Source organism: Tachysurus vachellii, chromosome 7 (assembly GCF_030014155.1).
Source record: "Tachysurus vachellii isolate PV-2020 chromosome 7, HZAU_Pvac_v1, whole genome shotgun sequence".
NCBI lineage: Eukaryota > Metazoa > Chordata > Actinopteri > Siluriformes > Bagridae > Tachysurus > Tachysurus vachellii.
This window is the reverse complement of record NC_083466.1, coordinates 5,257,793-5,281,085: the sequence shown is the minus strand read 5'-3', so window position 1 is coordinate 5,281,085 and position 23,293 is coordinate 5,257,793. Positions and strand designations below refer to the sequence as shown.

At 38.2% G+C, this 23,293-nt stretch overlaps 9 non-coding genes across 9 annotated transcripts; 4 read left to right on the top strand and 5 right to left on the bottom strand.

Annotated features, from left to right (window-relative positions):
- The first annotated feature begins 1,183 nt into the window (after nucleotides 1-1,183).
- Nucleotides 1,184-1,255, top strand: trnag-ucc (transfer RNA glycine (anticodon UCC)). Its single transcript has one exon. It is a non-coding gene; the product is annotated as a tRNA-Gly (tRNA).
- Nucleotides 1,256-1,445: 190 nt separating this feature from the next.
- On the bottom strand, nucleotides 1,446-1,518 carry trnav-aac (transfer RNA valine (anticodon AAC)). Its single transcript has one exon. It is a non-coding gene; the product is annotated as a tRNA-Val (tRNA).
- A 219-nt stretch (nucleotides 1,519-1,737) lies between these two features.
- trnav-cac (transfer RNA valine (anticodon CAC)) lies at nucleotides 1,738-1,810 on the bottom strand. The gene has a single exon. It is a non-coding gene; the product is annotated as a tRNA-Val (tRNA).
- Nucleotides 1,811-1,929: 119 nt separating this feature from the next.
- trnag-ucc (transfer RNA glycine (anticodon UCC)) lies at nucleotides 1,930-2,001 on the top strand. The gene has a single exon. It is a non-coding gene; the product is annotated as a tRNA-Gly (tRNA).
- A 3,479-nt stretch (nucleotides 2,002-5,480) lies between these two features.
- On the top strand, nucleotides 5,481-5,553 carry trnak-uuu (transfer RNA lysine (anticodon UUU)). Its single transcript has one exon. It is a non-coding gene; the product is annotated as a tRNA-Lys (tRNA).
- Nucleotides 5,554-5,845: 292 nt separating this feature from the next.
- trnar-ccu (transfer RNA arginine (anticodon CCU)) lies at nucleotides 5,846-5,917 on the bottom strand. The gene has a single exon. It is a non-coding gene; the product is annotated as a tRNA-Arg (tRNA).
- An 877-nt stretch (nucleotides 5,918-6,794) lies between these two features.
- Nucleotides 6,795-6,866, top strand: trnad-guc (transfer RNA aspartic acid (anticodon GUC)). The gene has a single exon. It is a non-coding gene; the product is annotated as a tRNA-Asp (tRNA).
- A 12,946-nt stretch (nucleotides 6,867-19,812) lies between these two features.
- Nucleotides 19,813-19,885, bottom strand: trnaf-gaa (transfer RNA phenylalanine (anticodon GAA)). The gene has a single exon. It is a non-coding gene; the product is annotated as a tRNA-Phe (tRNA).
- Nucleotides 19,886-20,691: 806 nt separating this feature from the next.
- Nucleotides 20,692-20,774, bottom strand: trnal-uag (transfer RNA leucine (anticodon UAG)). Its single transcript has one exon. It is a non-coding gene; the product is annotated as a tRNA-Leu (tRNA).
- Nucleotides 20,775-23,293: the final 2,519 nt, after the last annotated feature.

The window sequence follows — 23,293 nt, the reverse complement described above, 5'->3', positions numbered from 1 at the left end:
TTATCCCTGCTACCATCCACTTCTTAAAAAAATATTACTGTCCCTTGTTTTAAAATGTTTTTGTTTAAGAACAGAGGTTGATTTGAAAAGCTTTCTCTCCCTTGTGGAAAGTGCTCAATAATCTTTAACAGCTTTCCCCAGGCATTTAACATTTCTCTATAAAATTCCAGTAATCCTTCCGTCATCCAATTTTTTTGTTTTCATCCATAAAATTCCCTTGTCCAAATTAAAATTGCCACATTTGTTTATAAAATATTTCATTGTTTTTTTCCATTCAAATTGGTTTTCTTCTTGTAGATATTTCTTGACTACTTTCACTCTTAGACTCATTTTGCTCTGTTCTACGTCCATTAAACCTAAGCCTCCCTTCTCCGCCACCCCTAAGATCATGTTGTAAGCTATTCTTGCTGGTTTAACCTCCCATAAAAAGTCACAAAATCATTTTTTCAGCCTCTATTCTGTCCAAACAGTCATATCATATACATATAGAACCTACCAAAGCTTAGACACCATTAAAACATTTAAAATTAAAACTTTCCCTTTCAAGTTCAGTGCTCTTTGTTTCCAAAAGTTTAAGTTTCTATTCTATTCTTGTTAAAAGCTCCTCCCACATTTCATCCCTTACTTTCTTCTTGTTTTTACCAATAAAAATCCCTAGAATTTTCATTTCATCTACTTCTTTAAAGTTAAAAGAGTCCATTAAAATCAATGCCTTCCCAAACCTCATGTATACTGTTTTGTCCTCATTTAATTTACTTCTCGAGCCTTTACAGTATTCCTTTATAATCTCCATAACATGTTTGACACTTTCTTTCCCTTCTACAATTACCGTTGTATCATCCGCATATTGAAAAACATTACCTTCTGCTTTACTTTCCTGTATTTCTATTCCTCTCACTTTGTTTTTTTGTCCTATTGCTAATCTTAGGGGTTTGTAAACTTCTCCAGGCTTTTGTACATCTTTACCCACACATACACACACACACACACACACACACACACACACACACACACACACACACACACACACACACACAGACACACACACATGCAACTGATGCTTCTGAAATTATAGATAGAATAGTATAGTTAATACAAGTGAATTGATGTAAGAGCTCTTTCTGATATTCACTTTTGTTGTGGATGGTTGTTTTTGTTTTCTGTTGGGATTTCTGCAGTAAATGCGTTGGTGGTATAGTGGTGAGCATAGCTGCCTTCCAAGCAGTTGACCCGGGTTCGATTCCCGGCCAACGCATGACCTTTAAGTTTTCTCTATGTTGTTTCAGCTACAACAAACTCTCGTTCATGCAGTATAGCGAATTTTAAGGGAGGCACCTTGTTGTGGAGAAACTGCATCTGTCACGTTCAGAGTCTCAATGTCTGACTGTGTCACGCGAGCTGAAACAACAGGCTGCTTACTGAAGCAAAGCTCAAAAGCCTCAGCATGTTTCTGCCCGGTTTCGAACCAGGGACCTTTCGCGTGTTAGGCAAACGTGATAACCGCTACACTACAGAAACTACAAAGGGTGACTTTGGGCTCTCAGTCTGAAAATAAATTAAGGAACCAACAAAAGGAAGAAAGAAACTGTTTCTTTATTTGATCACAATAGATGAGCAGCCACTTGAAAACTGTCGTACTATGTGGGAATCAGGCTGGTTTCAGGGTGTTCCAGAAGGAACGGCCGACACAGAGCGCCAAATTCAACTCATTTCCCGTAAATGAAAAGCCCAAATCCTTGTTTCTGCCCAGGTTCAAACTGGGGACCTTTCGCGTGTGAGGCAAACATGATAACCACTACACTACAGAAACAGCAGCAAAGCCTGCCCACCCTTTGCTGAGGCCTGGGAAACATCTAAGTAACAAAATAAATAAGAGTTACTAAAAAGCATCAACTTTCTGTCACCAAAGTTGGGATTACTGCAGTTAAGGTGTTGGTGGTATAGTGGTGAGCATAGCTGCCTTCCAAGCAGTTGACCTGGGTTCGATTGCCAGCCAATGCACGACCTTTAATACCAGAGCCAGGGTGAAAGAGACTGCCTGGATTGCTATTTAATTTAATCGCAATTATTATATTATACCCACAATAATTATTATATAAATACTATCATTATAGAGCTTTTCACTTATTACAAAGGTTATAACATAAAAAAAATGTTTGCATAAAAAATTGCTAGAAAAAATAAAAAGTGTTTGAAGTTAAATAAATGTTTTTTGATTGAATACAAAGAGTCTTACCACTGTTCAATGGCCTTCCCAGATGCTGGACAGTACCATTAACCTTTAATTTGAGTATGGCCAGTAAGTTTGTTCTTTGACTGACCACATAATTTACACTGGTAGTGGTAGCCTTCTTTTGACAGACGCTTTTTTGGTGGCTCCCCTCTTGCCACAAGCTCTGATTTTTGGAGTCTCCATGCACGTTGTCAGTTCTGGGACTGTGAGACTGGAGACTGGGGACCTGGCAAAATGATAAAGAACCCTGTAACGAAGGTGCTGGCACTGATGGGTGATTACCTGGCAGAAAGGATGTATATCCCAGAGATATATATACATCTCTGGTGCTGATGGATGATGACCCTGCTGATTTGAAAATCCAGGCCAGTTAAACCACACAGGATCATGCTTGACACTGGGCCAGAAAGAAGATTCACATGCCACATGAGTCAGGCTGGTGCCAGGTGCAGCTACATCTGCATGTGTTACCACAGTCTCAGATCTAGCATGTTTGCGATGGTGAATTACTGCCTCACCCTTAAAATTTTCAGGCTCCTGGAACTCGATAACAGCATGTACATGTTCCACGTGTGCTGTCGGAAGCCCTCTTGGGTTTTGCAGTAAATGCTTTGCCACACTGATCTGCTGGGGAAGCTCCACTCCTTGCAGAAAAGTGTCCCGGTATATGTGTGTGTGTATCTTTATAATACACCTATATTTACAATAAAGTGCTCAATATGTATATATTACATATTTATTTATTTTTATTATTGAAGTGAATGTGGGGAACAGAAGCCCAACTCACCAAGAAGAGACTTTAGTGTTGTTTATTGTTAATAATACCATCTTGGTCCTGTACAGCAGTTCTCTGCAGTCTTCATGCAGCTGATTGATGTGACTGTATGTCATCACAACTGACACTGAGTTATAAACAGTCTGTGGATAAACAGATGCATTGTTTGTATAATGAATGATCAGTAGTCTCTACAATCATATTCAATAACAGCATCAACAAAAATATTCTAAATATTAATTCAGAAAATGAGAATCACATACTAACTTTTTTATTTATGTTTTCACAAACATACAACGTTTGTCAATTCTCAAATAAAAATTCAGTTATAATAAAATAATATGGTGTACTTTAGGAGCTCTTTTCCAAAACGCTATAAATCCATTTTAATAGTTTTCATGAAAATGACTTTTTTTACCTAGACCCACACATTTTGTTTATATTCAATATATCCTGTTAAAATGGTCTGTTGGCTCAGTCTGAACATGTTAAACAGTGATTGTTAAATGATACAACAATGTTGTTGAATATAAATTCAAAATTTCTTTTTATTTTTTCCAAAACGCTATAAATACATCCTTTATTTAATTTTTTTTTTTTTTTTATATATATAAAAAGAGACATAAACCAAAAAGAGAACATGCAACATATGACATCAGGGAAATAAATAACTTTATTAAGAATAGAAATAATCTACACTCATTTTGAAGACTGCGCACAAACAAACATCTCTCGCCTCAGACCGCCGCCATGTTGAATTGCGTCGAACGCTCACCGAATTCTGATTGGTCGAGAGAGGACATATAGCGTTTTGGCAAAAAACAGGTTTGGCGCTTATCGCGGTTTGGAAAAGAACTGCATCTTGCAGTACATTTTAAACAAGGAAATATAGCGTTTTGGCATGAAACATTGATGGAGCAGTATATAGGTTCACAACACAGCAAAATGACATGACAAACTCGTTTTTTTAAATTTTGGCATTTATCGCGTTTTGGAAAAGAGCTCTTCAATTACAGTCACAATCTGTAATATTTATATACTTACACTTATACACCATCTCCTATGAAATTACAAATCCCTCTGCATTAGCATTTTTGTACAAGGACAAAAATTTGTCACAATCTTAATCAGTAGTGAAATATTGTTTTTTTTTTTTTGTTTTGTTGTTGTTTTTTTTTTTTTCATTTACAACCAATTGTGTGTGACTAAGACTATGTTTCGGCCAATTGACTGTTTTGTCAAAAAATCAACAAATCAAAAAATTGGAGTAGCATCTGGGTGCACTTCTAGTTAGCTCTTAAGAAGGCACCCTGAAGTTCAAGAATCATGCAGGTCCTGAACAACAAATGCTAGGATAACTAGCAAAGATACAAGATTCCCATTCTTGTGAACCAGGTTTGATTCCTGGCTGGTGCAGGTTTGTCTTCTGCTTCCTTTCAAGCTTTGCCGAAAAAAGGCTTCCTAAGTGCTGTAACACCCAAGTCAATTTGAGCCTCTAAATGGAACTTTCTGTCATATGTTACAAGCTGATTCTATTCCAGGTCATGCTCTCCAAAATGTAGTGGTAGCAGCAAGATTTGGATTTTGCAAAGCTGCCTTTTATTCTTGCATTAAACAGAATGTTTTGGGGATGTGTTTCTTTAAACATCTTATTTGGAGAAGGCTCAGTTGTTGCTTTCCAGAGCTTTTCAGATCTATCTGGACAATGGTGAAGGATTGGAGTGAATGCAGATAATAAACTCATGCGATAGCAGTAGAAAATTATATATGTTTTAAAACTTTTTTTTTGTTTTGAAACCTTTGTTTACAGGCCCAGTGGCCTAATGGATAAGGCATCAGCCTTTGGAGCTGAGGATTGTGGGTTCGGGTCAGCTTATAAGGTGGTCTTTAGGAACTGCCAAGTGCTTCTGTTCACTGCTGCTCATTATCACCTTCACTATCTGGTCTGTCACGTGTGAACCGGATGAAAAAACATTGAAATGGACTTTGAAAATCAAAGCTGAAGGCCTAACAGGTAAAGCTTCAGCTTCATATGATGATTGTGGGTTGGAGTAGCATCTGGGTGCACTTCTAGTTAGCTCTTAATAGCGCAGCACATCAAAGTGTACAAACTGTCAGTGGCGCTGAAATTGACGTATGCTTAAGGAGCTCTCTTTCAAATCTGATGAACAGATTCACAGCAAGTTAGTGAATTTGCAAACAAAACACGAAGCACATATGAATGTCTTATTCTGCTCATATGGCTGAACCGCGATCATAGCTCAATCAGAGCAAGAAAGGATAAGAGAGGTCAAATCGATGGCAGGGTAAACAGCCGCAAGACCGATGAACAGCCGTGGCCGCCTTCGGAACTCGTGGACCAGAGCGCCGTTGAGTTGGAAAAGATAAACCGGGTCAAGTACAAAACAGACGTATGAACGCACAGTTTCACAGTCCTGTCCCGTTTGGAACTAAAGGGGCAAGCTGATAAGAGCCCGTATAGCTCAGTCGGTAGAGCATCAGACTTTTAATCTGAGGGTCCAGGGTTCAAGTCCCTGTTCGGGCGTTTGTACATGTGGGTGGCTGAAATGTGAAAAGCATGCTTTAGGTTGCTGCTGATGTCTGAATGCATCAACAATCCAGAGGGGAGAAAATGCTTGGCTTGCTGCTGCTTTATTGTACAAATCATGTGCTCGGAGCAGATAAGATAAACAGAGATCAGTGTGTTTTCCATCTTAAATGCTGCTACCTGTGCAACAAAAGCATGACCATCGCAGAAATCCGATGGCATGTAAGTCATCGCATTTGACTGTGTATAAAAAGCCCTGGCACACTAATGTGAATGAAAGAGAAAGGCATGACCCCGACGTGATTTCAACACGCAACCTTCTGATCAGGAGTCAGACACGCTACCATTGCGCCACAAGGTCCCGAAACTGCAGCATAACGCAAACATAGACTCACACATTCTTCTCCATCGACGAGGACAAAAAAATATGCGGTTGAAAGTCAGAGACAAGCAGTGGGCCGTGACCGCTGCGACTAGTTTAGTAGTAGTTTTTGTGTTAAAATAGGAAACAGACAGAACGCTTGAAGCCAGCTGATCATCTTCAATAAAATGAAATGCTGGCCTTGAGAAATTCCCCAGTGGATTTCAGTGTTTTAGCCACAGTTTGTGTGCCACCCAGCCTGCGTGCCTTTGGCTGGTCTCTGCTTCAACCAAACCTCATATTGAAAATCATCTGATTTACAAAAAAAAAAAAATAATTGTGCTGTTTTTGTGTTAAAATAGGAAACAGACTGAACTCTTGAAGCCAGCTGATCGTCTTCAATAAAATGCACTGTATCTCTGCCTGTCAATCGGAAAACTGTGATCGCTCACACTTCTCTGACAAAAGCGGCAAACTAATCCTAATTAGTATAATGGAACAGGTTTGACAAAAGCAGCACTGTCATGCCCCAAGACTCAATCAGAGAGCAAGATGCCACACAGTTTGATTTGATCCCTTAACCTGGCACCCTATTTGCGGCATTTAACTTGCACTCGATTGGGAGGTTGCTTTGTAGTTCCAACTGTAACATAGCCAAGAATTCTCTGACAAAAGCAGCAAATTGATCCTAGTTAATATAATGGAACAGGTTTGACTAAAGCAGCACTGCCAAGCCCCAAGACTCAATCAGAGAGCAAGATGCCACAGTTTGATTTGATCAGTTAACCTGGCACCCTATTTTCAGCATTTAACTTGCACTGGGGCAGGCGCAGTCCAGTCCCAGTTGCCGGCAGCCTTCAACTTTCAGGACAGGTGTTCCTCGTTAGTATAGTGGACAGTATCTCCGCCTGTCACGCGGAAGACCGGGGTTCGATTCCCCGACGGGGAGGCTGCTTTTCCGCCCAGTTGAAACTCTAAGAAGTCCAAGACATCTTGGACAAAAGCGGCACTGCTCTAAACGTGCGTGTGGAAGACAGAGTTTGGATTCCTTGATGGGGAGGTTGCTTTGTAGTTCCAACTGTAACAAAGCCAAGAATTATCTGACAAAAGCAGCAAATTGATCCTAGTCAATATAATGAAAAAGGTTTGACTAAAGCAGCACTGCCAAGCCCCAAGACTCAATCAGAGAGCAAGATGCCACACAGTTTGATTTGATCACTGAACCTGGCATCCTATTTTCGACATTTAACTTGCACTGGGGCAGGCGCAGTCTAGTCCCAAATGCTGGCCTTGAGAAATTCCCCTGTGGATTTCAGTGTTTTAGCCACAGTTTATGTGCCACCCAACCTGCTTGCTTTTGACTGGTCTCTGCTTCAACCAAACCTCATAGAGAAAATCATCTGGTTCACAAAAAAATAAAAAGAATAGTGCTGTTTTTGTGTAAAAATAGGAAACAGACAGAACGCTTGAAGCCAGCTGATCATCTTCAATAAAATGAAATGCTGGACTTGAGAAATTCCCCAGTGGATTTCAGTGTTTTAGCCACAGTTTGTGTGCCACCCAGCCTGCTTGCCTTTGGCTGGTCTCTGCTTCAACCAAACCTCATATTGAAAATCATCTGATTTACAAAAAAAAATAAAAATTAATTGTGCTGTTTTTGTGTTAAAATAGGAAACAGACTGAACTCTTGAAGCCAGCTGATCGTCTTCAATAAAATGCACTGTATCTCTGCCTGTCAATCGGAAAACTGTGATCGCTCACACTTCTCTGACAAAAGCAGCAAACTGATCCTAATTAGTATAATGGAACAGGTTTGACAAAAGCAGCACTGCCATGCCCCAAGACTCAATCAGAGAGCAAGATGCCACACAGTTTGATTTGATCCCTTAACCTGGCACCCTATTTGCGGCATTTAACTTGCACTCGATGGGGAGGTTGCTTTGTAGTTCCAACTGTAACATAGCCAAGAATTCTCTGACAAAAGCAGCAAATTGATCCTAGTTAATATAATGGAACAGGTTTGACTAAAGCAGCACTGCCAAGCCCCAAGACTCAATCAGAGAGCAAGATGCCACAGTTTGATTTGATCACTTAACCTGGCACCCTATTTTCAGCATTTAACTTGCACTGGGGCAGGCGCAGTCCAGTCCCAGTTGACGGCAGCCTTCAACTTTCAAGACAGGCGTTCCTCGTTAGTATAGTGGACAGTATCTCCGCCTGTCATGTGGAAGACCAGGGTTCGATTCCCCGATGGGGAGGCTGCTTTTCCGCCCAGTTGAAACTCTAAGAAGTCCAAGACATCTTGGACAAAAGCGGCACTGCTCTCAACTTGCCTGTGGAATACCCCCCACAGACTGGTTAATGGGAGTTACCTATACTGTCACACAAGTGTGCACACACCCACCCTGAATTTACCCTTCAAATACCATATCTCTCCCTACATGCATAACACCTAATGATTCTTTGATCATAGCTATGGTGGTTTGTCCTGATGCACCGATGAAAGAGGCATTCTACTATGTCAAGATTTGCAAAGGTTTTAGAGCAGGAAAGTAGTCAGTATTTAACGATGTCAAATGGTTATACAGCCAGCTTTCCCTTCAATGCTGAATCACCAGACATATCGCTTTTCAAGCTATCTGTACCGGATCACATCCACTGGAGCAAAGCTACTGAGGTCATAACCTTTCATCGGTGTAAATGGTTTAAGGATTTTGACTACATTGTTCGATTGGATTTATTTTCACCAGAGGCCTACAAACAAAAATGGAGGAGCAACAGTACACCACTGCAGCAAAAATACCAGCTTTCACTGTATTTTTCCAAAATTCCCAGCAACTACACATCTGATAAAGAGAAATGCAATGTGAGGTTTGATCCATCCAGCTGGCATGATCTACAACGCTACTTTAATCAAATCGACAATTTATTCCGGAAAAAAGCTGAATTTGACGAAGTAAGAGTAAAACTAAACCTTGATTACGAATGAATCTTTCAAGACCCCACCCCCAAGACCACCACCCCCTTCCCAGCACCTCGCACCACCCACATTGCAACCCCCTAAAAGTGTTTAAAAACAGTTTGCATTTGTGTAAAGAAGCATCGTCTATTTGAGCAATGACGAAAGAAATGGCTCAGGAATTCTTACCTTACTTTTACAACTCACTTGCTACCTTGGATAAAGATGATGAAACATGTTCTGGTTTTAAAGATGAAGAAAAAACCTGTGAATTCTTCAGAAAGAGAAATCTGACCTTTCTTCCTTCAAATGGTGATGAAACCGATGGCTGTCTTTCCACCACTGCTTTAGCCATCATCTGGGGTGTAATGGGGGAGCTGTTGGACAAAATTATTGACAACGATCTCAGAGACAATTGCGCGATTGATCATCCGAGTCATTTCCAGCATGGGTGTTTGTTTGATCCTGAAGAGTACTATCTACACATGAAAGCCTTCAGATTGTTTAAAAAAAAAACTGTTTAAACCTTGGTTAAAATACACTCTGGTAAAGGCTCTGAAATTGTGTGGAATAAATCACACCCCTTCCCTGGAAAAAATTCAAGGTAATGCTGAAGCTGTCGTATGTGACTGGCGAGATGAGCCTAACATCAAATATGTTCTGAACGAAGTTAAAGAAAAAAAAACAAAGAAATTTGCAGCGACCAAATGTATGAAGACGTTGTGGACTACTGGACCATTCACTCATCTCTGGAACCCCCTGACCAGCCACACACATGGGAAACTTCAGAGCGTGCCACGTCTATTCTGTCTCCGAGAAAGTTCTGAAGATCAAGCTTTCCTTTACTCTTTAACAAATCGTTGAACTAAGAGTTAACGACCAGAGTATTTTCACTAATCCTCTCTCAATTCAAAGGTGTTTATCGACTAGAAAAGCTAATGAACATCCTGCGAGATTTTAATAAAAATAAAAAAAAACTTTGTGCACTGTAATCAGTGTCCTCCTCACATTTATGTACGACTTTTATCCGCTATGTTTGCCAAATCTTTTGAATGTAAAACTAGCCACGTATTATGCTTCTTAACCTATGTGTCTGATACACTGTAAAACATTTACCTGTAAATTAACTGTAAAATACTGGCAGCAGGGTTTCCTGTTTGTACTGTAGAAAAATCTAAGAAATGCATTTTTTGCAGTGGAACATCTGAAATTAAAATGAAATATGCTTTCAGTAGTGTATTGTAAATTTTTTTACATGTTTTACAAAAAAGCTGGTATAATAACTTAAGCAAATATATGCAAATTTACTTACCTAGATGAAATCCCATTCGAAATACACAAGACTTTTCAGTAGAGGCAACCTTTGGATTAACTATTGCAGACTTTTTATTCACCACCTTGCCTGTCTTCTTGGAGACCACCTTGCCTCTGCAGGTCTTTGAGCCTCTTTCTGGGTTTATTCCAATGAAGCGTATAAAGACAAATATAACAAAGTACCATTGTATGACAGAATCATGTATCAAAATTCTTGTGAAGATGATTCTTAGATGAAATAAAATACAATATGGAAAGCTTAAGTGTCACACCTTTGAAGAAAATCCAATGTGCAACAAGTGCCCTCTTGATACTGCAGGTTAAACACGTAGTACTAAAGCAAACAGTGTTGCAAGTGCAGTCAAAAATGATGACTGGACACACTCACAAATAACACGGCCCTCTAGGCTTATCATCCATCGGACAGCATCTGTCTGCTCTGCCATACCTAAAATAAAAAATAAACCAAAAATATATAACAACAATTTCAAGATTTGCCATTGAGAAGACTTTGTAATTTTTTTTTAATTCACCTAAAAACTATCAGTAGGAAAACAATACAAGTTTAGAGCATTCAGCAGAGCAAAGAAATTTATACAGGTTTGGAAAAAGGTTGAGTAAACATGGAAAACTTTTTGGGTAAACTATTCATTTACAACTGTATACAACAGAAATGTTTTTTATTGTATCTCCCCCATTTGTCAATGTTTCTTCTTAACATCTTAATAAGACACTAACCAAGCCAAATGAGATGAGGACTTGCAGGTAGATCAAGTTTCTTCTCAACAGCAGATGCAGCAACCTGTAGAGGAGACACAATACACAAGTCAGAATACATAATATTACTTAGTAAAGCAGAAAACCGAATACTCACATCTGCATGCAACGCCAGTCCATCTTCATGTTCCTGCAAATGGGACATTAGAAACTTGATATGCAGGTGTGCCATCTCTGTGTTTTCAGGCTGGGATAGGACATCCTTTACTTTTTGGTTTGTTCTTGAAGTACTCAATGATTGCCTTTCCACATTCTTTCATGGACATTTTGAAAGCATTAAGAACATCAATGTCAGTGAGCACAGAAGTAGGCACAGATAGACTTCTGATGGAAGAGGTACAGTATGGCCATTGGCTCCTAATGTCGAACTGAAGGTGCTGGTATGGAACTTAATTGTTCATGCAAAAGACAGAATGTAATCTCCATAAGAGTTTTTACTTCTGCTCTCTAAATACCACCAGTTCCCTCATAGCTGTAAATGTCCTGTAGTCTATTGTCTATAGACTGTCTCTTCAGGTGGAAGCTGCGGTTCAAATCTCACACAACCATAGGTGTCTGTTGGTCCTCTTTTGCATCCTGAGTTTGGCTTTGCTCTATGACAAACAAAGCTGCTTTCACGGTTCAAATTTTCAACTCACATCTTCACTTGAATTAGGAGAGATGTATTCGAAAAGTTCATTTCTTACATTTAAGTTTCGCAACGAAAAACACCCAGTACAGGCATTGATGTGCAAACGTGGGTGTTTGTCTTAAAGATATAAAGTGAATAAACTAATCTTCATCAACTTACAAAAACTTAGAAAAAAAAAGCATACTTTTAAAATGTTTCTTTCGCTCCATCAAACACTCATACATTGATAAGACATTAAATCATAACCATGTATATTTGTTGCTGTATCAGTTCAGTGATTCACGAATGCACAGTAACAACAGCTCATTGGTTCTCAGTATGTCGGACCCGTCCGAAAGAAACAGTTCTCAGTTCAGTGTACTGATGATTCGCTGTATCAGTTCAGTGATTCAAGCATGCGCAGTATCAACAGCTCATCGGTTCTCGGACGCAAATCCATTTTAGAATAAATCAACTGCACACAATTTTTTTATTTACTTTTTTTTTTTTTAAAAAGTAAATAAATATATGATAAACATATCTTTTAAATATATATGATTTTCTCAGTACAATACACTTGTAGTTCAGTACAAACACACACACACACACACACATATGTGTATATTAGATTAGATTAGATTTGATTAGATTAGATTAGATTAGATTAGATTAGATTAGATTAAACTTTATTGTTATTACACATGTACAAGTACAAGGCAACGAAATGCAGTTTAGGTCTAATAGTAGTAAGTGCAGGATATACAGTTTTTTACAGGATTTAAATTAGTTAAATAAGGTGGTGATATGGAAGTGATTTACAGATGTGTGTGTACTATGAACATAATATACAGATTTACAGAAGGATATGTGCTGTAACAAAATATATGGCTATTACTATAAACAGTATGTATGTTCTATGAATACAATATACAAATAATGAATATATATGTACTATGAATATAATATACTGATGAATATATATGTGCTATGAATATAATATACAGATGAATATACATGTGCTATGAATATAATATACAGATGTCTATTACTATAAACTACATTGATCAAATACAGTGATCCCTCGTTTATGGCGGTTAATGGGGACCGGAACCCCTCGTGATAGGTGAAAATCCGTGAAGTAGGAGAGCCCCCCCTAGGAATTTCCGTATATGTGTGTGTGGGTACCAGAATGTTTAAAATATGTATATTTATACTTTATATATATATATATATATATATATATATATATATATATATATATATATATATTTTTTTTTTTTTACTTAAATCTATTTAATTATAAAACTTTAATATTATACATTCACTCACTCACATATATTTTACTTAAATCTATTTAACTATAAAACCTTAGTTTGACCTTTTCAATTATGGTCATAATCTTCCTCTTCCTCTTGGGCTCACTAGTGGAATCTTTTGCACGGCGCTTATGAGGCATTGGAAGGGCTTAATGAAAACACAATACGCGAGACACAGTTGACAGCATGAACGAGAGTGGCGAGATACAGTACAACAAGGGAAGAAGCTGAGAGAGGATGCGATGATGCGCAGCCAATCAGTTCAGATCTCGCGCCGGGAGCCAATCACGTGCCTTGTCTGAGTGCCCGTGGGTATGTACAAAGCCTCTGTGAGAGTTTCTCTCTTTGTCTGGCATCCTGGGAAACCGTTGTTATTTTCATTTTTCGATGAACAATCTTTAAAAAATCACAGATGCACTGAGGCCGTGGAACTTGAACTGCGAAACCTGAACCGCGAAGTAGCGAGGGATTACTATACAGCTTTTCAGGATGCTAGCAATATTTTCCTGAATGTAGTGATGATGGTGATGGAAGGGAGGTGTGTGTTGTTCTGTCTCTGCAGGAAATCTAAACACTTTTGGATTTGGGGGACTTCTGGGATTACTGAGAAAATAGAGAAAATCTATCACTAGTGTTAGGTTTTCTCTAATTGAATCAGCTGTGTCCTAATAATCACTCATGTGTCGCAAATATAAACTAATAATAACAAGAGAGACAGAATTTCCAAATATGGCATGTAAATTCAAAATTCTGTATATATATTCAATATATAAAAAAAAACTGTGTGTTAGTTTTTGTGCAGTGCAGCTGGATTTCCTGTCACTGTGGGCTGCAGAGCACAGTAGTATAGAGCAGAGTCTGATACAGCAGCAGAGGAGATGATCATGTTCACATGTGTAACATTAACTTTAACAGACATTCTTGGTGGAGGGCCAGAATCGAAAGTTCCACTTTGAATAATATAAAGAAGGAACTCAGGTTTAGATTTTGGATATTGTCTGTACCAGTGCAGGTAGTTGTCTGTACCACTGCTGAATTTGTATCTGCAGGACAGAGTAACATCATCACCTTCATCTACAACTTTCTGAGTGAAAAGTGGCTCTATTGAATCTGCCATGGAGTCACCTGTCATAGAGAAGAGAACATAATGTTTATAACCTTTAAATAATCAACAGGAAATACTTAAGTCAGACCCACACTCTGCATTTTCACACTGCATCACCACACAGACTAATATTTAATATAATCTAGTTAATATTTCTGCAATAACAAAAAGTCAATGTTAACTCACCTAGTGAAAGCCACAGATACATGAATATAACAGTGAACATGATGACTGGTCTTAGCTCAGTGAAAATAGTCCAGATCTTTCTGTAATCTAATATGTTAACACCATAAAGCTTTAAAGAGCTCCACCCCACAGCATCACATGACAGTGTCACCAATGTTGTTGTCAGATTGTTGATTCTTACTGAAACATCCTGGCTTTACATTCAGATTTCCAGAGAAGTTTCCAGTTTTCAGTGTTTCTGACACAGCAGGTGCTTTTGTTTGTCAGAGAAATGACATTAGATGAGTATTTATTCTTATGACAGTTTAGTCTGAAGTGGACAGTTGTGTTGTTTAATCAGAATGGTATCTCTGAAATGAGCTTAGGCACTAACAGTAACCAGGGCAGGGGTTAGGATATTATATCAGCAGTATGTATGATAGAAGATAGAAGTATACTCTACAGGGAGTGCAGAATTATTAGGGAAGTTGTATTTTTGAGGATTAATTTTATTATTGAACAACAACCATGTTCTCAATGAACCCAAAAAACTCATTAATAGCAAAGCTGAATATTTTTGGAAGTAGTTTTTAGTTTGTTTGTAGTTTTAGCTATTTTAGGAGGATATCTGTGTGTGCAGGTGACTATTACTGTGCATAATTATTAGGCAACTTAACAAAAAACAAATATATACCCATTTCAATTATTTATTTTCACCAGTGAAACCAATATTACATCTCAACATTCACAAATATACATTTCTGACATTCAAAAACAAAACAAAAACAAATCAGTGACCAATATAGCCACCTTTCTTTGCAAGGACACTCAAAAGCCTGCCATCCATGGATTCTGTCAGTGTTTTGATCTGTTCACCGTCAACATTGCGTGCAGCAGCAACCACAGCCTCCCAGACACTCTTCAGAGAGGTGTACTGTTTTCCCTCCTTGTAAATCTCACATTTGATGATGGACCACAGGTTCTCTATGGGGTTCAGATCAGGTGAACAAGGAGGCCATGTCATTAGTTTTTCTTCTTTTAGACCCTTTCTTGCCAGCCACGCTGTGGAGTACTTGGAGCATTGTCCTGCATGAAAATCATGTTTTTCTTGAAGGATGCAGACTTCTTCCTGTACCACTGCTTGAAGAAGGTGTCTTCCAGAAACTGGCAGTAGGACTGGGAGTTGAGCTTGACCCCATCCTCAACCCGAAAAGGCCCCACAAGCTCATCTTTGATGATACCAGCCCAAACCAGTACTCCACCTCCACCTTGCTGGCGTCTCAGTCGGACTGGAGCTCTCTGCCCTTTACCGATCCAGCCACGAGCCCATCCATCTGGCCCATCAAGACTCACTCTTTCATCAAGTCCATAAAACCTTAGAAAAATCAGTCTTCAGATATTTCTTGGCCCAGTCTTGACGTTTCAGCTTGTGTGTCTTGTTCAGTGGTGGTCGTTTTTCAGCCTTTCTTACCTTGGCCATGTCTCTGAGTATTGCACACCTTGTGCTTTTGGGCACTCCAGTGATGTTGCAGCTCTGAAATATGGCAAAACTGGTGGCAAGTGGCATCTTGGCAGCTGCACGCTTGACTTTTCTCAGTTCATGGGCAGTTATTTTGCGCCTTGGTTTTTCCACACGCTTCTTGCGACCCTGTTGACTATTTTGAATGAAACGCTTGATTGTTCGATGATCACGCTTCAGAAGCTTGGCAATTTTAAGAGTGCTGCATCCCTCTGCAAGATATCTCACTATTTTTGACTTTTCGGAGCCTGTCAAGTCCTTCTTTTGACCCATTTTGCCAAAGGAAAGGAAGTTGCCTAATAATTATGCACACCTGATATAGGGTGTAGATGTCATTAGACCACACCCCTTCTCATTACAGAGATGCACATCACCTAATATGCTTAATTGGTTGTAGGCTTTCGAGCCTATACAGCTTGGAGTAAGACAACATGCATAAAGAGGATGATGTGGTCAAAATACTCATTTGCCTAATAATTCTGCACTCCCTGTATGTCACAAAAGTTTTAGTGTGAAAAGTAGAATCCATCATCTCAGAATGTGAGCAGGTTGTGTGGTGCTCTAGTACTTGACCCACTATAAGATAAGTGACTGCGCCATCTTGTGTTCACTGAAGAGAAAAACTTTACCACCCTAATAAATGAAACCCTGCAAACTGGTCATACAGTCACACATGTATGGTCTGGATTAATAATTATTTATTATACCTTATAATTAAATTGTATTTACAACACCAGGTAGTTTGTGGTGTCTTCATAACAGTGATACATTTCTCTATCAAATACTGCCGAGTTTGCCATTGTGTTTGTTTCTGTATGTTCTTTATTAAATGTAAAGCAGAACAAGGAAACAAATGTTGAAAACAGGTTTAAAACTCAACAATGTTCTATTTACATGACATACTTGTTCACTCCCATGAGGTGATTAAACACACAAAATCCACTTTAGATAAATTTACTTTTTTACTTTACTTATTTGCTTGATCATGCATCACAATATTTTAAACCCACATACTTTAATGAAATGAATGCCAGAATATAGGTCTGATGTTCAGGTGTCCAATAACTTTGGCCTGTCTATTACTCTTTATGATATCCTAGGCACTTTCTTACACATGTCCATTTGTACCCATTAAATAAAGCATATATTTGCTTGAAATATTCATCTTGTGCAAGACTAGTAATGACACTGCTGCTGTTTATTATTCATTTGTTTCATCATGTTTTATCTGGATGATCAAACTGATCATTGTCTGACCCAATAATATATAGACTTGTGAATTTACTGCGATTAATATGTAGTTTTCATGTTTGAACCCTCTTCATATGTATTTGCTATTTCACCCAGCTGCATCTGTTACCACAGCTTTTATTTATGTCTGTGGTTGACTGATAAAAAGTTCATGTGGTTTTTAGAAACCTCTTGCATGTGTATTTGCCATTATAATGTTTTTGTAAAGCCTTTCACTGACTCTGTATCACTGTGTTACTACAAGAGCACAATGATAGAGAGCAGAATCTGAGAGCTTTAGACCTCTGATAGTAAGTTCAGTAGAGTCTCTGTTTGTTTCTGACTCTAATCGAGTGTCAGACGGAGTTCTCTCAGCACCTGCTGCTGACCTTGCTCCTTTATACAGTAAAAACAGTGGTGCGCTGTTAGGATATTGTTTGTACCAGTAAAGCACAATGTTATTGCTGCTTGACTCATATGAACATTTCAGAGTAACAGTGTCTGTTTCTTTCCTGGTAATGCTGGTAACTTCGTCCGTTGGCCAAATTTTATCTGCAAAACTCTCTAGAGTGAAAAAGATGCAACAATGTTAGAAATCTTTCACTTATTTTTGCAAACAAAATATTTTCAAACTATAAGATTGCTCGAATGACACAAATTTTGCAACCAGCTAATACAATAAATTAAATTAAAGTTAATGACCTGTAACTAGAGTGAGAATCAGTGGTGTGTATCTCACTATGTACAGTAAGTTGTATAGTTGAGCCATTTCTGAACACAGCTCTGTGACGATTCTGTATAATAGTGCTGTATGTGCTGAACTTTACACGTCTCTAGAAGGTCACACCCAGGAAGTGACACTGTTGTAGTGTAACTTTGTACAGATCATCACTTCACAGTATCAGTGACAGTGAACTAAAACACCAATAAAACACAGAACTATTCCACTGTTGCTGATCAACCCACTGCATCTGACTTCATCTCTTAAACATATCTTAGACTTACAGATCTGTGTTGTTTGTCATACAGTGGATGTAAACATTTTATACACCCTGTTAAAATGCGAGGTTTCTGTGATGTAAAAAATTGAGACAAAGATAAATCATTTTTCTCTTTTAATTGGGGATGTGACTGTGTTCAGAATTAAGCAATCTCATTCAAACTCATGTTAAATAGGAGTCAGGACACATCTGCCATTATTTAAAGTGACACTGTTTAACCCCAAATAAAGTTCAGCTGTTCCAGTAGGCTTTTCCCGACATTTTCTTAGTTACATCTTACAGCAAAAGCCATGGTCCACAGATAGCTTCCAAACATCAGAGGGATCTCACTGTTAAAAGGTATCAGTCAGGAGAAGTGTACAGAAAAATTTCCAAGGCATTTGATATACCATCAAACACAGTGAAGACAGTCATCATCAAGTGGAAAAAATATGGCACAGTGACATTAACAAGAACTACACTCCAAAATTGATGAAAAGATGAGAAGAAAACTGGTCAGTACTGGCAAGTACAGGATGTGTAGAACAATGTGTAGACAATCTTAACAATCTCCCATATTTTCATATGTCTGGGTCATGGGGTAGGCTGGCAAGCCTTTTCTTATGAAGAAAAACATCCAAGCCTGGCTAAATTTAGCTAAACACATTTGAAGTCTCCCAAAAGCATGTGAGAAAATGTGTTATGGTCTAAAGAAACTAAATGTGAACTTTTTTTTTAATTCCAAAAGGTATGTTTGATGTGAAAATAACATTGCAAATCACCAAAAGATCACCATACGCACAGTGAAGCATGGTGGTGGCAGCATCATGATTTAGGGCTATTTTTTCCTCAGCTGGAACTGGGGCCTTAGTCAAAGTGGAGGATTTCATGAACATTTACAAATACCAATCAATGATGGGACAAAACCTTCAGGCTTCTGCTAGAAAGCTGAAGACGAAGAGGAACTTCATCTTTCAGCATGATGGTGACCCCAAGAATCAACAAGTCAAGAAGAAGATTAAAGTTTTGAAATGAGCCCAGACCTGAATCCTATTGAGAATGCGTGGGTTGATCTGAAGAGGGCTCTGTGCCTCAAATGTGTCACATTATGTAAATTACACACAAACATGGTCTAAAAGAAAATAGCCAGTAAAATATTCAAATATAGAGCTCCTATACTTCTTATTTCTATAAAGTACAAAAAAACTTTTCTAATCTACAAAATATATTGTTGTAATTAAATCATTTTATAGCTCCATGCTATTTTAAATTTCTGTGGTAATTCCAGTGTTTCAGTCTGACTGCACTCCACACACCAGGTATCTGTGCTAAAGCTTTGTTCAGGTTTAATGTTCATGGCTACTGTTACGCTTCACATGTTTCTGTTGTGTCCAGATCCAGTCAAGTTCACATCTAGGCTCTTTTCATGTCATTTACTGCCATTTGCAGGTTTACATGCATCATCACTTCTAGTGTATATTGGCCACCAGTGGACTTCAAATGGTACACAGCAGCTGTCTCTTTAGTTACAGTCCAGTGTGGATTACTGGAAGAAAACTTTGAAAAGCTTCTCCCTTTTGTGAGGTGTAACCGCTATATCGGTTAGAAAAACCACTGTGCCACAGTACCTGCATGTAAACCCAGGCTTAGGAGGGGCCTGTGTACAAAGACTGTACCATGCACACTTCCTAAAGCAAATGCACTTAAGCAGGTCCTAAGTCAGTACACCCTTGTAAAAGTCCTCGACCCAGGGATAGATTTGAAAATCACGGTGTCTTTAAATGTAGCTTTCTGGCACAATTCCTTTACCAAACAGGCTTAAAAATGGTCTTGTCAAGAACACCAAGGGCTTTGCAAAGTTCATCGGCACTACCTAGCCAATGATACAAACATACGCCACCTCTCTAGAAGCAAACCAATTGCCGAAACCCGGGATCGAACCAGGGACCTTTAGATCTTCAGTCTAACGCTCTCCCAACTGAGCTATTTCGGCAACGGGATACAATGCTGTTAGCATTAGCAACGGGGTGTGAGTGTGTGCGTCTCTGGGTCCGGTAACTCTTTTTCCTAAGAGTCATGCCTAGAGGGCATGGGAGCCACAAACATTGTAAAGCCTTTTTGTTAAGACCCCACAACACTTTGCAAAGGTCATTGGCACTCTATAGCCTCAGCCTCTTGTTTGAGGTAGGTTTACAAAATTGCAGGTTAGTCTATAATAGGGAAATTAAAGGTAGTGGAAAAAAATCTTGTAGGATAATCTTGATTAAAACAACCAGATTTACTCCAATTTTGAATGAATTTCTACCCTGCACATTCAGCAATCCCATGCACCCAGCAATTCTCCTACTGCAGGACTATTAAGGCCGAACCCCCTAATACACTGTGCATTCCTCCATAACATAACACAGATCATTTCTTGAATCCTGCACACAAAATAATGTCAAAAAATGTCCATCTTGGTGAGTATTTACATAAAGTGTTTACATATTACATAAAGTTATATTTTAAACTCCATCGTGCTTTGTGTAAGTTACTGTGCAACAAAATTTTACTATTGTAAATACAAATACACTGACTGAGCAGACATTTAGGTGAGATAATAAAAACTGTCTAAAAAGACTATGTGGTGCCTTCAAAAGTTTCTCTGACAGCAGTGGGATTTAAACCCATGCCTCCAAAGAGCATGTAAGTTTACCAGTACAGAAATATCGACCAAAGTTAAGATGCAGACCCAGTGTTAGTTTATCACACCCCACTGTAGCAGAGACAGGACACTAAATCAGCCTTGAAACATTTCCTTGGCAGTGGTGGGATTTGAACCCACACCTCCAAAGAGACTGGAGCCTAAATCCAGCACCTTAGACCACTCGGCCACGCTATCCGCAGACACTCAGACCTTTCCACCAAGAAGGAACATTCTGGCGTGAACTTGCTTATGTCAACTAACAAGCATCTGTGTCCAACCAGCACAGAAATACGGCCCAGAGTTGTGAACCATGCAGATCCAGTGCTAGCTTATCACACCCCACTCTAGCACAGACTCAGTGAACAGTTAGGAAGCTTAATCAGTGCTCTACTACTGCAGGAGAGCTCACCAGCTCAGGTGTGTACTCTGAGTGTATGTATGAAAACAATAATTAGATGTATTATATTAATAATTCACATCTTTATAAACTGTGACCTATAAAAAAGCATGTTGATCACAAATCATCACTAGTTCAATCCCAAGTGCAGTTTCAATGATTCAAAACAAAAGCTTCATTAAGCAGTGTTTTGAAAGCGGCCATCACTATATGCCTTTGTCTTGTCTTTTAACAGCTTAACTTAAAACGGGGAGCAAAGGCTGTGTATAGTGAGGAATATACAGTTCTGTTCAGGAATTTATGCTGCTGTAACAGATTTATTTCTCCTGAAATTTCCTTAGTGAAGTCTTTAGGAACAAAAAAGAGCATCTTTATTTCTTGCAGATTTTATACACATATACTGTATACGTTACTTTAAGATCAGAACTGAGTTTGGTTAATATCTAACATTTGCTGAGACATTTGTACTTTTTTATAAATAATACTATAAATATATTAAATATATAATTATGATTTGTTCAGCTTTTTCTAAGAGAGAGAAAGAGAGAATTAGAAACCTTAGAAGCCGTTTGCAATTCGTATAGTATAACTAAACTGTGAGTTATTTTCTCCACCTGCAAATGTTGCTTGTTTCTGTGGTTAACCAAAAAGTAGATAAAATGAGTCTCTTTGATCTTGTGGTTTTTGAAAGTTCATCTGTAGGTTTTACTGTTTTTGTAAAGCCTTACAGTGACTCTGTATCACTGTGCCACAGAGCACAATGATAGAGAGCAGAATCTGAGAGCTTTAGACCTCTGATAGTAAGTTCAGTAGAGTCTCTGCTTGTTTCTGACTCTAATCGATGATCATCAGGAGTGCTCTGGTCAGATCTTGACCTTGCTCCTTTATACAGTAAAAACTTTGGTGCGCTGTTAGGATATTGTTTGTACCAGTAAAGATAAATGTAATCACTGCTTGACTCATATGAACATTTCAGAGTAACAGTGTCTGTTTCTGTCCCCACAATGTTGGCATCTTCATCCTTTGGTCCAATTTTATCTGCAAAACTGCCTGGAGTGAAAAAGAATATAAAGAATTATACCAGTGAAGATTTTTTCTTTTGTTTTTTAACCAATATTGATTAATAAAAAGAATAGATTAGCATGAATATTGTTATTAATTAATGCACTTAATTAACTGTTAATTAAATATCATAATGAAAGGTAATGACCTGTAACTAGAGTGAGAATCAGTGGTGTGTATCTCACTATGTACAGTAAGTTGTATAGTTGAGCCATTTCTGAACACAGCTCTGTGATGATTCTGTATAATAGTGCTGTATGTGCTGAACTTTACACGTCTCTAGAAGGTCACACCCAGGAAGTGACACTGTTGTAGTGTAACTTTGTACAGATCATCACTTCACAGTATCAGTGACAGTAAACTAGAGTCATTAATATGGCTGTGTTGTACAGTATTTCATGATTCATCATCTACTCAATCCTGCAAGCTTTTACCTGTTTATGTGGTGTTTACATTATTTGTAAACTTAAAAATAATTGTATTATATATTACAGGAATCTCTTTTAAATGTTGATAGTTTAATAAAAAGGAACTGAGGAAGCAATGAGAACAGTTTTACTGAGTGTAAGATTAAATCTCTAATTTAGACACAGCAAAGAGACATTAACATATTAACTCAGTTAGAGTTTATAATGTGCAATCTGTAAGCTCAAATCTGATATCAGCTGATACTACAAATACTCTACTCTCTGTTTTATACATATTACATCATCCCAGATTCCTCATGTAATACAGGTGGACTCTAACTACTCTAAATTGCTTCTTGATGTACATCACTGTATGTGTGTTTATTGTCTTAACCAGAAGAAAATGCCTTCTGAATATGTACATATGAATGGATGGATGGAGAGAGAGATGAATGAAAGTCTACCATTAAAGGGTGATATCTGTTTCTACTGCTGCTGCCATTGTTTAATACAAAAAGGTTCGAAGAAACACGAAAATCATGAACATTCTGGATTTTATGGAAACTTTTTCAATGCTGAAACATTTAAACACACAGAGAAATATTTTATTTGTAGTTAAATGTGTATATTTGTAGTGAGTAATTGTGCATAATGGAGTCTGTGGTTTTGATTACAAATAAGTAAATGTTTTTGATTCTAAAGGAATTTAAAAATAAAAAAATCTCAGTAAACTCTTCCAACCACACAGTCTGTTTTACACAGAGAGATACAAACAGTTAAGCTTAGTTTAGTTTATGTGTACATTACTAATGAATAATCAAACGGAAGCAGTAGATAATATGTAAGCAC